This window comes from Parasteatoda tepidariorum, chromosome 4 (assembly GCF_982258835.1).
Source record: "Parasteatoda tepidariorum strain Cologne lab strain chromosome 4, Ptep-v5.0, whole genome shotgun sequence".
Taxonomy (NCBI): domain Eukaryota; kingdom Metazoa; phylum Arthropoda; class Arachnida; order Araneae; family Theridiidae; genus Parasteatoda; species Parasteatoda tepidariorum.
The window spans coordinates 116,046,045-116,061,131 of NC_141758.1; the positions used below are offsets into that span (position 1 = coordinate 116,046,045).

Below are 15,087 nucleotides of genomic sequence, written 5' to 3' on the forward strand. Positions count from 1 at the left end.
AATAGGGTTTCAAAAATGTTAATAATAACAATAATTGTTTTAGGGGAAGGTGTATTTCAGGATAACAAATGTTTCTTTTTTGTTTTATTTTAAAAATGAAAAATAATTATCAATCAATGTTATACTTCAATTTAAAATAATAATTTAACTCAATATTTATTAACAGCTTCTAAATAGAGGGTATTTGGAAATTACCTTTTTAATATACAGGTTGTTTATAAATTCCCGGACCCATTTTGATGTTTAATAACTCATAAAATAATGAAGATATAAACAAACTTATGGCATTTATTGATGGAATAACTCATATATTTTCCTTTTCAGGTTTGAGTATCTTTACTTTTGTAAATATCGTCTGCGCATGTGGTTAATTTCAGATAATTTCATTTTCCAGTCTAAATATCTGTACTTTTCTAAATATCGTCTGCTTAATAATTGCATTTTTCTCTCTTTTGTTTTTGGCAACTATTGCAATGTTATGTTTACTTTTGATGCGTTTGTTCTATGTAGTACTTTTCTTTGTGATGTCTTATTCGAGCGGATATTAAGGAGAATTCATACACCACAAGAGAAAGCATAGATTTAATGGTGGATGCCGACATGCTTGCCGCTACCTGGCTTGTAATTGACTATCGACTTGATATTCTCCATGCGACGAAGGGAGAACACGTGGACGTTCATTGACAAGGGTTATGTTATTAATTTTAATCTATCTTCATTATTTTATGAGTTATTGAACATCAAAATGGGTCCGGGACTTTATAAATACCCTGTATATTTGAAGAAATTTTTCTATATAGGAAATAACCAAAAGTAGTTGCCCATAAGGGATTGCAAATTAATATTAAAGAGAGGGGAAAAAATCTGACAAATAGTATAAATATTTCTTTAAAAATTACGGTATAAAATTTTACGGCAAAAATTGATTTTACAGTGGGCATGATTTTACATATAATGCACCCAAACGTTCAGTACTTTTAATCGTAATTTAATTCCAAATTTTTTACGGTGTTATAATGGTAATTTAGATTATATCTATAATTGGACAAAGTGGCATCTTCTTAATTCTTACTTAACTTTGCAGAATTATGCTTTCTTTCAAGAAACATTTTTCAAACAACATAAAGGCATCAATATATTTACCATATATATTGATGCCAACCCAGCATTCCAACCCAATTTTGAGTTTACGACTACTAATGTTCAATTCCGTAGCTTTGTAATTTTGAACATATCCAGAAGACAAGGGAACTCCTGAATCAGTACCCCAGAGGTATTGATTTGTTATGGGAACATGGAGGACTTTGCGACTCCACAGATTTAACGTGCATCAGTCACCATTTACTACACGGGGAGTCTTCGGCCAGTGGGGATTGATACGAACAGGCATCGATATTATAACAAATACTCAATATGTGTGTGTTTTTTGTTAAATGTTTAAGTTGTTAAAAATGTGCACCATATTTTCCCTTAAAAGTAGAACATGACTCAACAGCCTGTTCTGAGCTAGAGGAGAGAGTCCATATTGATTAATGATCCTCAATTTCGTGTCCAACAACATGATTGTAGCGATGAAGTCATCAAACTAAGTTTACTTTTAAGACTATAGTATTTTTTGCTTGTTTTTATATATATTTTCACATTCAATCAGCATAAGCTGTCCCTTAGTTTAGTTATCTCAGTTGTTACTCATGATAAATGTGTAATTAAATTGGTCACTAAGAAGGCAACTGTTTGAATAAAATATGAATAAATAATTAGTATTACTCCTTTTTTTTACATTACTGTGAAATCTGGTAAATTTTCAGAATAAAATCTCAACTTGTTTGCATCTAAACTAGCTTAAGGGAAAAAATATTTTCATACGTCTTAATTACTTCTACCTTCTATAAGTAAGTTTATTTTAATACATTTGTTTAGATTTCATAATTAATCAGTCTTCGAAAGGTTTATTTAAACAAAACAAAAAAACTCTTTTATTACGCTTAAATAGTTTTTGGTTAAATACTATTTTTAAAAAAAAAGTTTTTAGCAATTTTGTCCCTGTCACTACTACCTCTTAAAAATATGTTTTCGTTTCCTTAATTAATGTTGTTCTTGTTGTCGTCCCAGTGGCGCGATCTATGGCTAAGAATTCGACTTCTGCCACACCCATACGTTGCACCCGTTTATTTGGCAGACCCATTAATTCGTCAAAATGTAATAATTTTGACTTAAGACAGAGAACGATCTATCTCCAATTCAGTACACCCAGAGGCACCGGTTTGTTATTGGAACATGGAGGACTTTGTGACCCTACATATTTAGTGTGCACCAGTCACCATTTACTACACGGGGAGTCTCCGGCCGGCTGTTTCCTTAATTAATACAAAAGTTATATGTTCTTTAAAAAATTTTAATGCAGTTTACCAGAGTATGTTTCATTAGGGTGTCAATAAAGTGTGAACTAGATTTCCTAATACTATCATTATCGAAAAAAGTACTTCATTAATCATGTTTACTACTTATTAATTATCTCACTTTCTCAAGATTCAGAATTGTATATTCTTAGATCTTATTAAAAAAACGATAAACGTTAACAGATTCGAATTAACAAAATAACATTTCAGTGAATAAAGGGAAATCAAACACACTATCGATCACGATCGTGTAGGTGGGTTTGAATAAATCAAAACTTGTTTCAATTACCGGAAGAAAAAAAAAAAACATTTTTTTTTTCTTTTCCAATGCCCAGCTGTGTTAACATCCGTCAATTCAAGCATATACAGGGCGATTTTGTTGGTCTCTCTTTCAGGGGCACCATATTAGGTGGGCCAACGTCGCTCCCTCAGTGAGAACAGATAGTTCAGAGAGAAGGAAAGAACATCTATGCCTTGCTCGGGATTCGAACCCAGAACCTTTCTGATGCAAGGACAGTTCCCTGCCCTCTACACAGGCCGGTCGGCCCGAAAAAAACAAGAGGAGAAAAAAAAATTTGATCAAATTAAGTAATGTTATGCAAATTAAGTTTAGTAATGACATTTCTAGTAAGGGAAAAACTTTATTCTGGTAATAAAAACCAAAATATTAGGCATTTAAACCTTTCAGTTGGTGGTAATTTTTCCGTTCATATGGTAATGATTTACCGGAAATTCTGGTTTTTAAAATTAAAGATTTTGCTACTACACATTTAGAAAAATATGTCGAACTGAAAAGTAAATTTAACCGAATAAACGGTTTTTATGCCATATTCTAAGTATCGTGATAAAATGATCTAACTTTACTACATTTATCTTATTTTAGCATACATTGTAAAACCATATTTTATTGTAAATTGTCAAAATCATTCTTAGCTTCTGTAAAAATTATTGAGCTTTTAGTTGTTAACATAGAGCCAGGAACATGGTAAATTTTACCATATTCTGAAAGTTTTGACCATACTTTTTTCTCATTGTCGAGTGTAGTTTAAAGGTAATTATTTAAAACACCCGCTAACTTCAAGGAACAATCAAACAGGTTTTTATGTTTCTTCCTCAGTGTTTCTTCCTTGGTTTGATCCGAGAATTTTTACAGTGAAGGCTTAGACAGGGATAACAGTCCCAAAGTCCGGAACTGCTGAGAGCTATTTGCAACTTCCTTGCAAAAATATAGTGTTTTGTGTTTTAAAATAATTTTTATGACAAAAAAATTGAGGAAAATTCATTTATAAGCTGGGTGAACTTAAGTTTTGAAAAAAGGGTCTTTTAAACTTTGTGACTCCTTCTGTTTTTAGCCCTCAATAAAATTTGTCCCGGAATCCATAAGCAAGGCCCGACTTAGCCTATTTGGGGCCCGGGCTAAAAACTTCTTTGGGTGCCCCCGTCTGCTTCACTTTTTTAGTTATGAAGAACCGAACTTTATGGAGGTATCTAAATTTTTCACCTCATTATAGATAACATAATAAGAAAATTGACTAGAACCTAAAATAGCTATAAAGTCCCCCCCCTCCCCCCAGTTCAATGGTCAGACGAAATATCTTTCTGTTCATTTTATTCATTGATTGACAATTCCATGTCCATCATTACCGAATGCAGTTTTTTGATTGTCATCTAGCTTCGAAAAATTCATATCCTTGCTGACATTAGGACGGATTCAGCTAAATTTTCGCTATTATGATGGCTCAATTAAGTCTAGAGAAAGCCCGTATTTTTGCAAACATATCGCATTTTGTGATACGTAAAAATACAAGCTTTTGATTGGCCAAATTTATCCATCGTAATTGCGAAAATTTATCTGAATTACGTCCTTGAAAGCCATAGATTTACGAAAGATAGATTTTTTTATGTTCATATGATAGATTAATGAAGAAGCTAACATAAAACTGACGGATTTTACACAGTACTGATATTTTGTTTTAAAAAAATGTTTAATTAAGAAAGAAATCTAAAATAAACTCTCAATTCGTTTCGGGGACCCCCTCTGATATGGGGCCCGGGGCAACTGCCTCGTATGCCCTTGCCTTAGTCAGGCTCTGACTCTCCTTTGTCACAATCCCCCCCATCTCACCATACTGCATAAACGTACACTTGTAATTCAGTTATCACTATTTCCCCGCTTTTAAACGTTTGGAGAATAAATGGAAAGAAATGAGGCAAATTAAAATTTTGCAAAATCCTACTTTTCTTCGTAAAATGAAAGTTGTATTTCGAAATGAGTTCACAAACTTACATATGCATGTGTAACAATAAATAAACATCATTCATTTATAAAAGAACGAGGATTTAATTAATTCAATTAAAAATGTCATATACTGTTGAAAATTTCGATTCCCTTTCCCGCCATTGACTTGGCGATTTCCTTTCCTTTATCTTTCTTAAGAAATTAACTTAAAGCAACCCTAAAAAGAGTAGAGGAGTTTTCATTTCGCTCTGCGAACATTTGTGCAAATGCAAATTTTCTTTGAATCGTCCTTCGATTTGATTGGTTTTAAACTAAGAGGCGAAAATGAAATGAAATCATATGTGACGGAACAATTTATAGAACGGTGAGTGCACTGCATTGAATACAGTGAATGTTCGTGATTGTCAATTCTCATGATAGAGGTAATAAAGAATTTTAATATACTTTATATTCACGCTACATTTTATTTGCTAAATAATTTCCCTTTACTAATATTTATATTAAAATCTTGTATTTATGGATTTTCTTTCCACGTCGAAAGAAAAATGTTGTGTATATCTTCAGACGCTTTTACCAAACAGTTCTTCCAGAATGGAATTCTTTTTACATTCGGAACACTTTTGTAATATTTAAATTTAATGTGATCAGATAATAAACTGTTTTTTTTTTAATAATAAATAAAAGGCATGACAATTGTGATAATTAACATATGTGTTCGGTTTAATATCAGAGACTGTATAGATGTTATTTCTGGTATTGTTTTTAGTTACTTAATTAAAATGATCAAGTAGAAACTTTTAAGTATGTAAAACATTATTTTTCAGCTTATAATTCACAAATAAAAATTTTGCTGACTTATTATAGAAATAACGATAAAAATTTATAATTTACTTGTTTTCAAATGGAAGCATTTCAATTAATATGAAGTAATGCTTCTAAATTCAAAATTAGCACACTTTAGTAAATATAACATTTTTAAATCTATTGTTTATATGAAAGCTATATAACAGAAATTTGTTGAATAAACAAAATTAACGTTTTTAATTATTTATATAAATAAATAAATCAATTGGAATTAACTGGAGGAAATTCTAATTTCTTTTAAATGGTTACATTAATTCAAAACTTAATATTTCCTATCACGGTTGGCAGGTTTTTGACATGTGACAGTTCTTGACAGTTTAAACCATGGTTTAAACCGTCACGTCAAAAACCTCACTGTCAAAAATGTCGAAAATGTCAAAAACCTATATTCATATGTGAAATTTAATTAATACGTAAAATTTATATATTTTTTATAAAGGATAGTGTTTCTAAATATGTTCTAGAAAAAATAAATTTAAAATTTTGAAGAAACACTTATATTTTGAATAGTAACCAAAATCTTGTACTTTTGAAAGCTCACATCTTTTGTAATATTATGTATTCATTTTCATGTGTTATTGAAAATCTGCAGTGATATTATTAAGAAATTTATTTATAACCAAATTTAGTGTATAGTATAGATTATACTAAAAATTAGACATTTTTAAGGATAAACATTTGCAGTTTTGCACATTAGACATCTTTTAAAGAAAAATCTTTTTAATATTCTTTTAAATCTTCTTGATAATCTTTTTAGCATAAGACAATACAAATTTAAGTGCTTTCTGTTAAATACACAGAGTAGTTAGTGTCGATTTACAGTATATTCAGCCTATTCATTTACTATGCTGAAAATTTAGTTTATCCAAATACTTGTGAATTTCATTTTGCTGAATACTATATACATAGTTTTGTTGAATATCTAAATATTCAGCTGTTGAATAATTACTTCTTGCTTTCAAGATATGCATTATTTGTATTCTTAATACAAGTGGGGGAAAAAAATTAAGAGGTAAAAATTGTTTTAAAATGATAAGTGTAATAATTATAAATAAATATAATAAACAATATGAATTATACTTATCATTATTCACAAATATAACTACTTTTAAATTCAAATTAACTATCTGGATAATAAAGATATTCGGTATAACATTAAAAAATTTTTCATACACTTCTATCAAGTTTGTATTTATACAACATAACTTGTATGTTCCTTATAAATATTAGTTATATGTTCCTTATATGTCAAAAATGCATAGTAATAAACTTTTAATTTTCTTAAGTATCAAAAAAAAACAATTTTTTTTTCAAAATATAAATATTTAAAAAAATTTTGTGCAAAATTTTTCTGCACATGCATTTGAATATAAATCTCTTAGATTTTAAATCTGTTAGTTTACCTTAATTTTAATTAAAAAATATTTTAAAACCTGCTGATTACCTATAGTATAATTAAATTTCAATATAATGCATGGCAACTGTTGGTAGTTTTGAAGTTTATATATTTTTTTTGGCAAACTTTAGTTTTTGACATTTTTGACGGGTTTTTGACGGTTTAAACCAGTATTATACCCTTGTCATGTCAAAAACCACTTTTTGACGTCAAAAACCCAACCCTGTTTCCTATTTATTTAAAGTTCTTACCTTATATACATACTCTATAAACAAAAAGAAAAAAACGAAAATAAATCTTACAGATAAAAATAAACAAAAGTTCATATATTGAAAAATATTAATGTTTTTTTTTTCACAGTTGATTTAATTCATATTTTTCGTGATAAAACATTTGATTGATCATACGTGAATTTGCAGATTATTTAATTTTTCTTATGTCTTTAACATTACATTAAAAGACATACAAAGAATTTAAAAAATATTATAAAATTTTTTTGAAGTAATTAGTTGTTAGACCATAAAGGTAAATTTTAGTTATTGTCTATAAAATCAAAATAATTTTTAAAAAAAAGTATTAATTTTTAGAACTTTGAGTATTTGATACTATTTAATAATGCAATAGTTTAAAAAATATTTAATTTTAAAGAAAAATATGTATATATTTTTTTGAGGTTGATCAATTATGGTCAAAAGTTTCATTGTTTGTATTTAATGTATTATTTTGTATACTCACAAACTGTAATTAAAAGTAATGCCTTGGATATATATGTGTAAAAACTTTCGGAAAAAAAGTACCAGAAAAAAAACCCAAATCATTACACCTCTTTCATTTTTGTGTATAAATTTAAAGTCCCATTCGTTTGGGATCATTCAATCCGAATTTAATGAGATTGAATTAGATTTTAAAATTAATTACAAAATTATTGTTTTTAAATTTGAAAAGAAAATTATAAACTGCGCAAGATATGAGTATTCAAAGTATCTTTATATTGCGCATGCGCAAAGAAATTAAATTTTCATAATTTTGTAATGAATTGTAATTGGCAACTAATGAAAAAAGTTTGATTTTCACTTTGTAAAAATTTAAAAAGTTTTAAGCACTTTACTAAGTAGTTTTTGTATATATATTTTTTTAAAAGGACTCAAAACGATAGAGGGTTTTTTACAAATTTCATTTTGTATGTTTTGTATCATGATTTGTACTATGTAATTTGCAATGCTACAAAATGACATTTGTGGATAATCCCTGATAATTTTGAGCTTTCTTTTAAAAAGTACACAAACTACTTAGAAAATTGCTTCAAACTTAATAAACTTCTATGATATTGAATACTACTTTTTTATTTATTTGACAGAAATGATAAAAGTAAATATTATAATTTTTTTTAAATTTTTCTGCGCATGCGCAGCATGGAAGAACTACTTAAAATGCTCATAACTAGTGCAGTTTTAATTTTTTTTTGTTCAAAATATTAAATTGTTTCAAAATGTTTCTTTAATTTTATTAAATGTTTTTTTTAGATTATAGTATTAAAAAAAAGATAAAGGAAAATGTAAAACAAAAAAAAAAGGTTTTTAAAAAAAAAAAAAAAAACTGTCCATATTTCCATGTCAAAAATTGAAAGTGAATTAGCATTTCATATATACAGAGTTGCCACAGGCGACTAAAAGCCACTATTTGCAACTATTTTCGACCTGATGCGACTATAGCAACTTTTTTTGCATGAAAAGTCTAAGAAAGCAAACGAAGACTATAGGGAGACTTTTGTGCGCTCCTAGGTTTTTTTTTTTTTGGCACAACTTGGGTGGACAACCTGCGTCCCACTGTATTTTTAGAACACAATGAATTTTTTCTTTCTTAAAAAATGTTGATTTATCACTTTTTAATTAAATTCGATTTATCACTTTTTAATTTGCACAGATTCCATTGTAAATCTATTTTGTTCCTCGATCGCCTTTTCAACAGTTATTGCTACGAAATTCTGCATGATTTTAAAAAACCCAATTTTTAATATGATATTACGATGTGAGAATTTCAAATTTGAATAATCACTTTTCACAATATATATGTATATATATATAAATTTGCTAGATCAATTATTGTTTACACTGAAATTTTTTTAGTAAAAGTATGTTTTTTTTTTAATGAGAAAATATTTTTTTGAGTGATTTCTAATAATTAAAAGTATTTAATTTTCTGCAAATATAAAAAAAAATTTTTATGTAAAAATTTAGTGCTAGAACACTAATGTTTGTATAAAAATTATATTTGCTACCAACATGAATAAATGGATCATGGTATGTGACAATTAAGTCATTTAATAAAATTTTAGTCACATTTTTGTTCTTATTTAGGCAACTATTTTCATGCTTTAGGCAACTAAAAGCAACTATATTGTTCATTTATTTCTGTGGAAACCCTGTAGTAGAGCAAATAATTTAGATTTATCCGTAATTATTACGATGTCATGACCAAAATGATGGACTGACGTTGAATAATAAAAATTACGGATTTAGATAATTTCCATACTAATTTACTAAACATAAGTTTTTTCCTCATAACTACCTAGAACTATGAAATTTTGTTGTCCTTAACTCATTTACTTATCTTTTTTTTTACTCTTCTAACAAATATAAATACAATAAATGATTAAATATTGTTTATAGAAATATAAAATTAAAAAAAAGCTAAGAAATCTTATTACTCACTTTCAAATGGACTGCTCTGAAATTTTATCTTCACTCCTTATCAAAAATGCAAGAAAACATAAACCCAAATAAATACTGTAAACAGAAATGCATCAAATGCAAAATGATAAAGAATTCTAGTGTTAATTTCCCCCCAAAACTAAAACATTGATTTCTAAAAATCACACTTATTTCATCATTTTACATAGAAGTAAAAAATTTCAGTGTTATTTAATTTTTATTTTAGGTATATTTAAATCCTATATCTATATATAGGTATAGGATTAGGTTAGGATATCTTCTATATCGTTTATCTAAATCAGGGGTTGCCAAACTTTTTTGATCGTCGACCCCTACATAATTTTTCGAAATCTCCATCGACCCCCATAAAAGTAATTTTCTGTTAATTAAAATAAAACTCTATTAGATGCTGTGTTTGTACATTTATTTTATGATTTTGAACATTTATTAAAATAATAGTACATAGTGTATCAAAAGTTTTATGAAAAATATATTAATGTTGAAATTTAATACCTTAATATTTATGAAATAATAAGTAATTAGAAGTAAGTAGAAATAATAAGTAAAGTAACTACGGATTTATTGCTTCTTAATCAATGACATGGGTGTGTCTGGTGTTTTTTTTTTTTTTTTTTTTTTTTTTTTTTTTTTTTTTTTTTTTTTGCAAGGTTCGTTATATTTTGTTCAAAATTGGTCAATTTTAATCTTAAATCCCCTCGAAACTCCACATTTAATTTATTTCTGTTCTTAGTTAAGATTGAATTTACGTGACTGAAACCGGCTTCAACCATATAGGAACTTGGAAATGATATCATAAATGGCTGAGCTATTTCGTAAAGTTGTACATATTTTTGCATTATATTTATATTTGTCCAAAATTTGCTTATTGTTAAATTTTTAAAAAGCGTCCTTGCTTCAAATCCCCATAATAATTCAGCAAGCTCATCTTGCCCACGTTTTCAATTGCAAGCCCACGTTTTCAATTTGAGCAGAAAATGGCACAATAATCCAATCAGGGATGTCAATGTTTTCCAAATCAACAAAAGCAGTTTAAAATCGTCGCCCAATTTTTGAAGGTTACCTGTATATATTTCCAAGTCTTCTTCTTTTATTTCTAATTGTCACATATCTGAAAAATACTGATAATCCTTCGACCAATCGACCCTTCCGGTTCTGATCGACCCCCTGGCTCAGATCGACCCCCGTTTATGTTAAATAGACCCCTGGGGGTCTATATAGACCAATTTGGCGACCTCTGATCTAAATATTATGTTTTTATTCAATAGTAAATTTATGCATAGTTTTATGAATGTTTTATACCAATATAAAATGAAGTAGTATATACTGCTTAAAATTGAGTTAATATGAATTTTGTTAAGGTTAACTGAATATATTTCTGTGTTATTGTACTTCTGATTATTGATCTCGGGGGTTCAGGGGATAAAGCACTTGCCTCCCAGTAAGGTAACCTGGGTTCGAATCCCAGCGATGGCGGGTCGAAATAAATTTTGCGACAACTAGAGTGCTGGAGTAAAATATCCTCAGTGTTAAACGAATCATGGGATAGAGATTCTTCGCCGTCAGTTTAACTGTGGAAGGTTTTCGGGGCTTTTCTCCTCATGTAACGCAAATGCGTGTTAGTTCTATCAAAATGTCATCTCCCAATCCAGGAGTTTCCTTGCCTTTTGGTTTGGATTCAAAGTTACAAATCTATGGAGTTGAACGTTAGTTTCATAAACACAAAATTGGGTCTGCTGTTCAACTACGATTATAAAATAAAACAACCGCTATAGGCATTTTTATGCCTCCAAATTTTGTACAATTTGATACAAGGATAGAAATTACGAAAATTAGGCGCTATATAGTGAGTAATAATCTCTTAACATTTTCACTGGTCTGTTTATGTCTCGATTAAATTTTTTGTGAACAAAAAAGTAATAAAGTAATTTTAAATAAAAATTAAAATACAAAGAATGTGTAATGTTCGCAGGGGTCTGTTCAGACATTTTGTGAAAGGTCCGCTTTTCGTGAAATTGTGAAAAAATTACTCACATTCTTTCAACCAGGATCCGCTTTTATGAATTTGTGCAAATAGGGTCCGGTTATTGCAAAAAACTTTTTCAAGGACTTTTTAAATTGTAAATAGATACAAGATTATGCTCGGCACTGTAAAATTATAATAAAAAAAATTAAATTTTCAAAAATAAACAGCAATTGCTGCTTCTAAATTAGAGATGCAACATTTGATATTTAGCCTATACTGCTGAACACAGAATATTCATTTCGGACGAATAATGGAAGAATCGTCTGCCGAAGATAAAACTTAATTCGTTTACATCCATCTTTCTTGTTTTCTGCCCTGGGAAGGGTTTATTCGATTAACAAAACAATAATGAAGATAAACAAATTTGTGAAGGGTCCAATTAAAAGAAAAATCATTTTGTGAAGGGTCCATTTTTAAGTTAAAATATTTTGTGAAGGGTCCGTTTTTAAGTTAAAATATTTTGTGAAGGGTCCGTTTTTATGAAAAGATATTTTGTGAAGGGTCCGTTAACGGACCCAAATTTCCTCTAAACAGACCCCTGATTCGCAATTATGATGAAATACAAGTTTCAAAATATCTGGTCGTCACCCAACTACCGCAAAAAGAAATCAAATATACAGGATATATAATATTGATCGCCGTTTCTCAGAACCCTCAAAACTTAAGTGAAAACAGTATGAGCATTAAGGTTTGAAAATTAATAGTGAAACATTGAAAAAAAATGAATAAAAAGTTTTTTACGAAAAAGTTATTGAAATGTAAGAAATCTAGGGAAAGAGGGACAAGGAATCAAAACCTGTTTAGTTGCCGGAGAAAAAAGGAGCTCAACTGCGGTCATTGGAAAGTTATTATCAGGCTATCAAACTGGTTTTGTTATTTTTTATCCAGTCTTTTTCGCTAGTGATTCAACTCTGCTTTTAATAATTAATTTCAATATAATATTTTTGGTCACTTTAGCTTGCCAATTTAGAATTTATTGGACTTATATTAACTGTTTTATGTTTCTTTTAAAAAAAGGTTACGTAGCCAGCTAATTAGACTGCTTAAAAGGAAACTGATTAGCATGTTAGTCAACTTTTATACAAAAACGTACAAAGTTGAGAAAAATGAAAGGGCTACCAGATATACTCGTATATTTAAAATCATATTAACTTGTCAATATTTATTTTTCACACCTCTCGTCATTTATTATATTTTAATAACTCAAAATGGATAGAAAATATTTTTCTTTACTGAACTTAATGAAAGAAGTTGGCTTTTGTACAAACTGATTCACTTTTTAACTTGTCTTTAAATGCCTCTTTTCATTAGAAAATCCGAAGTATTTAAACTCGCAAAGGTAGAGATTAAATCTAAATTTTACCGTATTTATTGATTGTTTAAAAAATTCTATCTGTGGTAAATTTTTTATACTTTACATAATGGATTTATTATTTCATAAAATGTAATTTTTTTCTCTCCTTACTCTTTGTCAGTCATAGTACGAATGCACAGTATTTAACCGTTTCCCTCTAGTAGAGTCGAAATCGTTCATAATGAACCCAGATTTAATGAGGAGCCGGATTTAACGAAGAAAGCAAAAATACTTAGTTGGTAGACCCAATTGGAACTTAGTTCGCTTTTAAAGAGCAAACCCCGGTTTCAGCAATCAATATTTTTGTGATTACATTATTGTTGTAATCACAAGGGGTCTGTTTAGAAGAAATTACGGACCCTTCACAAAATAATTTCTTTTAATCGGACCCTTCACAAATTTGTTTATCTTCATTATTGTTTTATATGTTGCATTGTTAAATTAGTAGCTGTAATTGCTGTTTATTTTTTAAAATTTAATTTTTGTAATTACATATTTACAGTGTTGAGCATAATCTTGTATGTCTTTACAATTTAAAAACTCCTTGAAAAAGTTTTGCAATAACCGGACCCTATTTGCACAAATTCATAAAAGCGGACCCTGGTTGAAAGAATGTGAGTAATTTTTTCACAATTTTGCGAAAACGAACCTTTTACAAAATGTTTGGACAGACCCCTGATAAGAATTACATTTAATTCCAACTCTCCAGCTCAGTTAATCCCTTCTTAGAACAATTCTTTTTTGATATTGACGAATTTATTTCAAGGTTTTTTATAATTATTTTCTTATTTTTATTTTTTACTATTTGGGCCATAAAGCTTATCCGAAGAACTGTAACACTATAATAAGAATAGTTCAAAGCAATTTAATTACTTTTTTCATATTCTACACAGAAATAAAAAAACAAAAGAAATAAATACTGTATTTCTAATTTAGTAAGTAACATTGAACGTTATTGATTTTTTCACAACCGCTCGGTTAAACAGCATATATACAGTCCCTTCGTGCCGCTTGCTGATTGCTATCTCCTATAGATTATATGTTTGCTATTTTGATGTGTGAAATATTGATATTAATATTATCCAATTTCTCTTTCAAGGTCATGAAACTAAGGAAATCGGAGCTTAAGTTCGAAGAATTTTGATGAAAAAAAAATGATAAGTACCGATTTTATTGCTTGATTTCAATTCTCTTTCTCTCATTTATATATATATATATATATATATATATATATATATATATATAATATTTATTTTACTTCATTTATAAATATAATTGTATATAAGCAGCACAATAAAAACAAAAAGAGGATAAAAAGATGCTTTTATAAATTTGGAAAAACAAAGCCTTAATTTCCCAGTTAAATATTAAATTAGTTTAGAACATGCAACATTAAAAAAACACTATTCTGCATTTTTCTTCACAGAATTGATTTATTATTTATATACCAAGACATGTGTTTATTAAGTTTTTAAGAATTTGCATTCAAATAAACAAAACTAAATAGAGAAGGTGGATATAGTAGCGAAAGGTTTATTAACTATCAAATTATTTTGCACGCAGCTTATAGAATGTTAGTAAGTCTTATATTACTTTAATTCATATTTTTTTAAGTATTTGAATTTTGAATATGAAAATTAATTTACATACAATAACTTTATCATTATTTCTCTTGATCAGAAGGCCAATCTAAATTAATTAATAATACTCTCGATATAAATTATATTATGTCCTGATTATGATTCAGAAATTATGTGTCGTTATCGGCACGGCTACTATCGTGATAGTAAATATTTTTTTAATAACTATTCTCCTTTGTTTTTCTTTTTTTCTACTAATATTTTTATAAACGATTATGTTCCTGCCAGTTCGATATCTTTTCATTTTCTTTTGAATCATTATGCCCCAACCAGTTCGAGTGATGAACTGGTTGATGATGGGTTATGTCTTCCATGAAGTCCGGAATATGATTGAGTAATTCTGTATCGCTAGCGGTAAAAGAATTACTTGATCTATGTGCTTGTATTGCCGGGGCCGTAGTAACGATTTAGAAATTCATCTGCAGAGTGTAGTTGCAATC

General features: G+C 28.5%; 1 protein-coding gene and 1 long non-coding RNA gene across 2 annotated transcripts in view; both read left to right on the plus strand.

Annotated features, from left to right (window-relative positions):
• LOC147812596 (pre-mRNA 3' end processing protein WDR33-like) overlaps positions 1-15,087 on the plus strand; it is a 612,260-nt gene that overhangs the window by 219,497 nt on the left and 377,676 nt on the right. The window lies entirely within an intron of this gene.
• The window catches only part of LOC147812601 (uncharacterized), a 51,329-nt gene continuing 41,097 nt past the window's right edge, over positions 4,856-15,087 (plus strand). Inside the window, exons 1-2 of the long non-coding RNA XR_015433463.1 lie at positions 4,856-5,060; positions 14,107-14,168. This is a non-coding gene — a long non-coding RNA (uncharacterized LOC147812601). The remainder of the gene's footprint in view (positions 5,061-14,106; positions 14,169-15,087) is intronic.